General features: G+C 40.3%; 1 long non-coding RNA gene across 1 annotated transcript; it reads left to right on the forward strand.

Annotated features, from left to right (window-relative positions):
* The first annotated feature begins 5,400 nt into the window (after nucleotides 1–5,400).
* On the forward strand, nucleotides 5,401–7,147 carry LOC116269491. Its single transcript, XR_004177075.1, has 2 exons — nucleotides 5,401–5,653; nucleotides 6,939–7,147. It is a non-coding gene; the product is annotated as an uncharacterized LOC116269491 (long non-coding RNA).
* The last annotated feature ends 1,439 nt before the right edge of the window (nucleotides 7,148–8,586 follow it).

Below are 8,586 nucleotides of genomic sequence, written 5' to 3' on the forward strand. Positions count from 1 at the left end.
AATTCTCCTGCCTCAACTTCCTGAGTAGTTGGGATTACAGGTGCCTGCCACCATGCCTGTCTAATTTTTATATTATTATTAGAGATGGGGTTTCACCATGTTGGCTAGGCTGGTCTCAAACTCCTGACCTCTGGTGATCTGCCCCCCTCGACCTTCCAAAATGCTGGGATTACAGGCATGAGCCACTGTGCCCGGCCTTGCAAGGATCTTATAATGTGAGCAATATATTGTTTATATATGTATAAAGCATCTTGTTATAGCCTGGGCCTTAGTACTCATACAGTAAATTAGAGCTGTAGAAATCAATCACTTGGCTATAATACTCAGTAGTAAATCAGAGCTGTAAAAATAAATCACTTCTATGTTTTGATTTCCTTTTCTTTCTTTTTGTTTTTTTGAGACAGAATCTCACTCTGTCTTCCAGGCTGCAATCACTGCTCACTATAGCCTTGACCTCCCAGGCCCAAGTCATCCTCCCATCTCAGCCTCTTGAGTAGCTGGGGTTACAGGCATGTGCCACTATGCCTGGCTAATTTTTTTGTACTTTTAGTAGAGATGAGGTCTCACTATGTTGCCCAGTCTGGTCTTGAATTCCTAAGCTCAAGCCATTCTTCTACATCAATCTCCAGTGTTGGGATTACAAGTGTGGGCCACCATACTTGGCCTTGATTTTTAGTTTACTGTGTTGACTTCACACTTGGCTTGGAGAAGGGAAAAAACAGGGCTGGGTGTGGTGGCTCATGCCTATAATCCCAGCAATTTGGAAGCTGAGGCAGGAGAATCGCTTGAGCCCAGGGGTTCGAGACTAGCCTGGGCAACAGAGGGAGATGCTCCTCTCTACAAAAAATTTAAAAATTAGTTGGGAGTGGTGTCACATGCCTGTAGTCCCAGCTACTCAGGAGGCTGAGGTGGGAAGATCACTTGGGCCTGGGAGGTCGAGGCTGCGGTGAGCCATGATTGTGCCAGTGCACTCCAGTGTGGGCGACAGAATGAGACCCTGTCTCCAAACAAATAAACAAACAAACAAAACAAACAAAAAAAGAAAGGTAATTCTTTTTGCAGTGCAGGTTCTAGCAAGATTAAAGAAGTTAAGGCAGAAGGATCTGAGCCTTTGAGTGCTTCTGCCTTAGGACTTGTATAGAGAGCACGTGTATCGGGGTGGCTGGTTGCTGCCCATGAAAGAAGGATGACACTGACATTCCACGTTAGGTTAGGGAATGAAATTGCTTCGTGAACTCAGGACATTATTGTAGACATAAAAGCAAGTTTAGTTCTTACAGTGAAGTGGGTGAGCTCTTTGGGGTTCATTTCGTTGCAGCCATTTATGCCCGTTTGGGCAATCATACAGAACTTCCAGGCCAGCTCAGAATGTGCACAGTCCCAGAGGTTGAGAGGAAGAAGTCTAAAATATTTGTAAATGCCATGTGGTGGCCATCCTTAGTATTTGGATTTACTTGGTTAGGATAGACTGGATGAAATGGCAAAATGAAAGAAATGAGGTGGGTTCACGGCTACAGCTTTGCTTCTGTAATTTTAGAGAAATAATAAATGCTAAACTGTGTGCTCTCAAAGAAGGGAAGAAATCAATTTCCACGAAGAACAACGGTATCATAAGAGTTTATAATGATAGTTCATTTATTTTTTAAAGGTACACTTCCATATATTCTTATATATTTAATTGATCTGTAAATGGAAATATATAAAATATTGGTTGCACATGTTTATGTAACAATGTATAGCAGGGATGTGGAGTTAAAGAATTATACACACATGAACAAATAAACATCAAAGCAGGAGACAGCTGAGTAAAGTCTGATCCTCATTTCCCTAATGGAATCTTTTTATTTCCATGTAGCTCCTTTCTTTGGAGTAACAGCTGTGCGGGGGTCCAGAGTCAGACCAGCTATGCTTCAGTTCTGGATGACCCAACATTTCCTAGATGACAGTAAACCTGTCACTTGATGCCCCACTTCTTTCTTTCTCTCTGGTGTGTAATTTTTGACAGCTTTATTGACATATAATTTACATACCATAAAATTCATTCAAGCATAGAATTTTTTTTTTTTTACTAAACTTAAGAAATTGTGCAATTACAGCAGTCCAATTTTAAAATATTTTTATCTATTTAACTGCCCTAACTTTTGTGTCCTCATTTACACTATACAGTGCATATGTATAATGAGTTGCTGCACAAACTGAGTAAGATAGTGGTTGGCTGGCTCGTGCCTGTAATCCCAGCACTTCCACCTTAGTCTCCCAAGTAGCTGGGACTATAGACAGGCATCATCATGCCTAGCTACTTAAACAATTTTTTTGTAGAGATGCAGTCTCACTATGTTGCCCAGTCTGGTCTTGAACTCCTGGGCTCAAGCAGTCCTCCTGCCTTGGTTTCCCAAAATGCTGACATTACAGGAATGAGCCACCATGCCTGGCCAGATTATTTTTTCACTAACAATAAACCAGGTGCCATCGCTCACTTGAGGTCAGGAGCTCGAAAACAAAACAGCCTAGCCAACATGGTGAAACCCCATCTCTGCTAAAAATACAAAAATTAGCCAGGCGTGGTGGTGCACATCTGTAATCCCAGCTACTCAGGAGGCTAAGGGACCAGAATCGCTTGAACCCGGGAGGAGGAGGTTGCAGTGAGCCAAGATTGTGCCACTGTACCCCAATCTGAGTGACAGGGTGAGACTCCATGTCAAAAACAAACAAAAAAAAAGCATTTTTTTCTTGCTGCTTCATTCTTTATAATGTAACATTTTTAATGGCTCCGTAATATTGATTTGAAAGTACACGTTTTACTTATTAAGTATCCAGTTGTTTCTAGTTTTTCCTTAATTTAAATAATACTTTTTAATGTTTACATTTGTTTCCTTAGACTATGTTCCAGGAGAAGGAGAATTACTGGATCACAGGGCACTTCATTTTTAGATTATCTATCACGGAGGCAGACCTTCAATACCAAATTGAAATGGAATACGTAGTCCATTCAAGTAACTTGGGAACTTCAGTTGAGAGTCAATAACTGGGGTCTGCAGTCCTCTCAGAATTTCTGTTGTACCATTGAGGATAGCATCTCCCCTCCCTGACCAGTTGATAAATCATCTTGCAAAAGGCTCATCTCAAATGAAGATGTAGTTCCTGGAATTAAAAAAAAATGTGTCATTTTTACAAGACTTTTTAATAGGAAAAAAAATGCATGGTTATTGTCAAAAATACAAATTTATAAAGGTTTTTAATTGCACGAGACCTTTCCTGCTTACTCTCAGGCAGCACCAGCAGGACGTGGCTCTACAGTGTCAGACCTTAATTCTGGGCGTTAAAAGCAGCAACTGTTTCGTTTTGTTTCCTCCTCTCCACTTAGGCTGCAGGGCCTAATTCAGATGAATTACCTACTTCATTGGCCTTATAAAATGCTTACTGAGCTGCAAATGATGAAAGAAAAAGCAGATTGTGATGAAACACTGAAAACAAAAACAAAATGTTCATGAAAATGCTCACAAAAGGTTTTTTCTGCACCAAAAGTTAATAAATGCTGTACTTTGTGTATAAATAATTAATGGACCGATAGTGATAATGTCTTCTCTTTTGACTCTTCCAGCAAACTTCTTAAAGGTTATAAAATATAGTGGTGATTTCGTATGACTTAATTTATAGTTGTTGTTTGTAATTTAATAATTTGCTGTTTCCAGATGTGCTCTCTCCCGACCTCGTTTAAGCTGTTAACACTAGGTATGTGCTGAGGAACTGGATGGCAGAATCTGCAGTGCAGAAAGCAGAAAGGAATGATTTCTCAGAGGTAAGATGGTTGACTTTTCTCAGTTCATTTTTATTAATTAAAAGTCCATTGCCAACACCAGCTTCCTGGATTTCTCCCTGCTTAGTCTCTCTTTGGTTTATCAGTTGAATTATTTTCTCATATTTTCTATTTATGCTTCATTAACATTTTTAAATATTTATTTAAAAACACACACATATACATTATTTGACCTTTCAAGGGTCTGATTCTGCTGTTCATTGTTTGTGTTTTGGAATTGTGGATTTCAGTCTCTGTTTGAAATCCAGTGAACTGGAATTTGAGGGTATGTCTCTCCAGAGGGCAGCAGCATTTGCTCCTTTCAGATACCCATGGTACTACCAGCCTGGGTCCACTTTAACCCTGACAGCAATGAAGATGGATAAACTAGAGCTGCATGTATTAGCAAGAATGACTCTCCCAATTCAAATAAAAACTTTTAGACATGGGGTCTCGCTCTGTCACCCAGGGTGGAGTGCGGTGACATGAATCATAGCTCACTGCAGCCTCCACCTCCCAGGCTCAAGCGATCCTCTCTTGACAGCCTCTCAGAGACTACAGGTGTGCACCACCACACCTGGCTCATTTTTTTACTTATTGCAGAGACACAGTCCCACTATGGTGCCCAGGTTGGTCTGGAACTCTCGGGCTCAAGTGATCCTCCTGCCTTGGCCTCTCCCAAAGTGCTGGGATTACAGACGAAGCTACTGTGCCCAGCCAAATCTCACTTCTAATGTTAAGCAAAACAAGCAAATGGCAAAGGAATTCAAACAAAGTGTTACTACTTAAATATAGCATAAAAATAAGCAGAATTCTATCAATATCATGCAATATGGCTTCAACCACATTGAAAGTATTTTATTGCTGAAGTTGAATGGAGGATACACAGGTGTCTATGATGTTATTCTGTACATGTTTTCTGCCTCAAATATTTCATCATTAGCTGTTTAAAAACGCATCGCACGTTATGTATTTTGTACAACAGGAATGGCCCTGGCTCTCATGCTGCCACTCTCCTGTCCCATGCCCCGAGGGTACGTTATTGGTAGTCATGACCCTCTTTCTCTCTCAAACCGGTCGTAGCCTCAGAACCATTTTCATCACAGAATGCCCTGACATCATCAGCCACTGATCAGAGTTGGAGTAAGAGAGAAACCATTTTGCTCTTTCTAATTTGGAACTTGTATTCGCTTTTTATCTCAGTAGTTTAATTAGCCTCACATTTCATTTCAGAAAGTATAAAATTTTTAAATAGAATCTTTTTTTGATCTGAAGGAGAAACAAAGAGAAGGGAGACACCTCAGCATTTATCATTAGGTAAATGTGTCTCCACAGGGGAAACTACACAGTGTTCAGTAAGCTGTTTTGTTGGCCTGTGTCTCCTTTCTTCCGTATCTTTTATGTCCCCCCCCTTCTTTCCATCCCTTCCTCAAAATTATATTTGAGTATTGGGGCAGCGCCCCTGGGGCAGGGTGGGAGGAGGTGTTTTAAGTCTTAGGGTCAAGTAAACATTCAGATTCAAATGACTATCACAGGCCACACACCTGGCCCCGGCCAGCTGAAAGAGACAGAGCACAGGAACAAAGCTTCCCAACAGGGCACCACCAGGTTCTCCACGTGCAGGGGACCTTGGAGCAGTCCACACCAGCAGTAAGGCACGGCAGCTCCACTCATGTGCAAGGATCTGAGAGCCCCACCGTGAACCTGCAGGGGCAGCCCTGCCTTAGAAGCTTCAGGCTCTGCAGAAAGCAATGTCTCTTGTAACAACTCCATAGGCAGAATTTCCAGCATCCTCACAAGAGACCTGCCTCACAGTAGGAGTCGCCAAGCTTAGGAAAGCCCAACGCATCCTATCAGGTATTTGCAGTTCTCCCAGTCCAGGACTTACTTGTCCTTCTCAGGCAACGCTGTATAGTGATAGAGTTGACATACCACCTTATCAGGACACCAGGGGAACAGAACCAGAAAGGTAACTGAATGTCAACTTCTCATGCAGGAGAAGAAAAACATTTTGTCAAGCCTTTCTACATGCAATCCTTTATACATGGAACTGGTGTTTACCTTCTGTCCTCAAACATTTCTTGAGAATCCATTCAATGCAAAATGCTATGGAGAAATGTAAAAATTAGAGGGGCTCTTAAATTAGTAGGTAAGTGAGAGCAATAAGTATACAGCCAACTTTAATAAAAAGAGGTGTATAGAAAGTACCCAGGAGAAGTGCTAAGATGGGCTCCAAAAGCCCTGTATTTATGATGATGCAGTCTTCATATTTAAAATATTAGTGACACAATAATATGTTCTACTTGATCTCCCACCTTTAATTTCTTAGTATAGATAATCGTCCACCTTTTCTGTCATAACCAAGCATTTCTTTTGTAATACCCAAGAAATAGCAAAAGCACTGAAAATATACATTTTGATCTCAGATTGATTGTGGAAAAAGGTGTGTTCTTTGGTGCCTCAGATTTTTACCATGGGGCCAAAGTACCAGTAGGAAGCAGCATGAGCTGGAATTCATGGCCTTCATTTGGAAAGATTGCAAATCATTGACATCCTTTTATTTCTGTAAATATTTTAGAAAATTACAATTGCCTAAAATCTGTAAAGAGGTATTAAGATTAAAATGGACATCTTCATTCACTTAGTTTAGTACAAAAACTTAGAAAGCACTCTTAAGGAGTGGTTTAATGGAATAATAGAAACTCCAAGTAACAACTAGAGTTGAGGTTTTCCATAAAACTTAAAATGTATAAACTTTTTTTGTTGTTGATGTTGTTGTTTTCTCTGAGAAGGAGTCTTGTTCTGTCACCCAGGCTGGAGTGCAGTGGCGCGATCTCGGCTCACTGAAACCTCCGCCTCCCAGGTTCAAGCATTTCTCCTGCTTCAGCCTCCCGAGTAGCTGGGAGTACAGATGTGTGCCACAACGCCTGGCAAATTTGTGTAACTTCCAATGAGACAGGGTTTCACCATGTTGGCCAGGCTGGTCTCCAACTCCTGACCTCCAGTGATCCGCCTGCCTCGGCCTCCCAAAGAATAAACATTTTTAAACATTTTAAATTGACCTTGCCTTTTAGAAATGGAGAAATTTATCAGGGTCCTGAGCAATACTAATCTACATTTACTTGCTCACATTGTTTACCAGGTGCATCTTCTCCAGCAAGTTCTTCAGCATCCTTTCCAGAAGCATTCGGCAGCCGAGAAAGCAGGCTACACCTCACCTATTCCTTCCTGGGCTAAAGATCTCAGACTTAGTTGCTCATCTTAATTTGGGAAAAATAAATTAAGGAATTCTTCTATCATTAAGCACAACATAAAATAATCTGTTTAATAAATTCTTTCTTATCATCCACATTTTGATGCCAATCCCACATTTGAAAATAATGATTATATATGCAAATATTTTTAGCCAATTAAATTGGAACTTATTCTTTGAAACATCTTCATGATCATTTTTGTTCTAATTAGTAACTTTAATGGAATAATAAGGTGTTTTTGATAAATCACATGAGTTATTCTCATTATCTTATGACAGTTGTTATCAAAATGGATTAGTACATATTAATCTAGTATTTTCTGTAAGCGCAGCAGTTTGGAATACATCAGTATTTAGTTTTATTATGCTACTAGAATTTTTTTTCCTATCATAGAATTTTCAAACATTTACTAAGGTAGATAAAATTTTAATAGTTTAAGGAACCTCATTTACCATTTAATCAGCTTATTTATTAATAATCAATACACGGCCAATTTTGCTTCATTTACACCTCCACACACTTCCCTCATATTCCTTGTTATTGCCTAAATTGAGATATAATTTACATGTCCTCAATTATGTTTTGGGAAATGGAGACATTGTTTCATTTCCTCTACAAGTATTTCTGTATGCCTCTCTAAATGTTAATGACTTAAAACACAAACAGACTCTGACACCATATGACCGTAAGACAAATTAGCAATAAATTCCTAATGTATAAAATTAAATATCCAGTCAGTTTTCAAGGTTTTTCTATTGTCTTGTAAATTGGTATCATCATCTTTATTTTATAGTTATTTTAATTGGGATCCAAATAAGGACTATACATTAAAATTAGATGAAAAGATGTCTTAAGTTTCCTTTCATATCTTTGAGTATCTCACCCGTGTGTGTCACCTACATCTTTTTTCACTTGCACTCTTTTGGTTTATTTTGTTTTGATTGAAGAAACCGATATTATTTATCCTGTAGTATTTTGACACTCTGCATTTTTTGGATTGCATTTTGTGGTATTTATTAAACCTGTGATATAATTTGAATGTACGCCCCAAATCTCATTGATATGGTTTGGCTGCATGTCCCCACCCAAATCACATCTTGAATTTTGACCCCCATGTGTGGATGGAGGGACTTGGTGGGAGGTGATTGGATCCTGGGGGCGATTCCCCCATGCTGTTCTTGTGACAGTGAGCGAGTTCTCACGAGATCTGGTTGTTTGATAAGGGTCTGGCATTTCCCCTTTGATCTCTATCTCTCCTGCTGCCATGTAAGATGTGCCTTGCTTCTCCTTCACCTTCTGCCATGATTGAAAGTTTCCTGGCCCGGCGCGGTGGCTCAAGCCTGTAATCCCAGCACTTTGGGAGGCCGAGACGGGCAGATCACGAGGTCAGGAGATCGAGACCATCCTGGCTAACACGGTGAAACCCCGTCTCTACTAAAAAATACAAAAAACTAGCTGGGCGAGATGGCGGGCGCCTGTAGTCCCGGCTACTCGGGAGGCTGAGGCAGGAGAACGGCGTGAACCCGGGAGGCGGAG

The sequence above is a fragment of the Papio anubis genome, chromosome 11 (assembly GCF_008728515.1).
Source record: "Papio anubis isolate 15944 chromosome 11, Panubis1.0, whole genome shotgun sequence".
Lineage (NCBI taxonomy): Eukaryota > Metazoa > Chordata > Mammalia > Primates > Cercopithecidae > Papio > Papio anubis.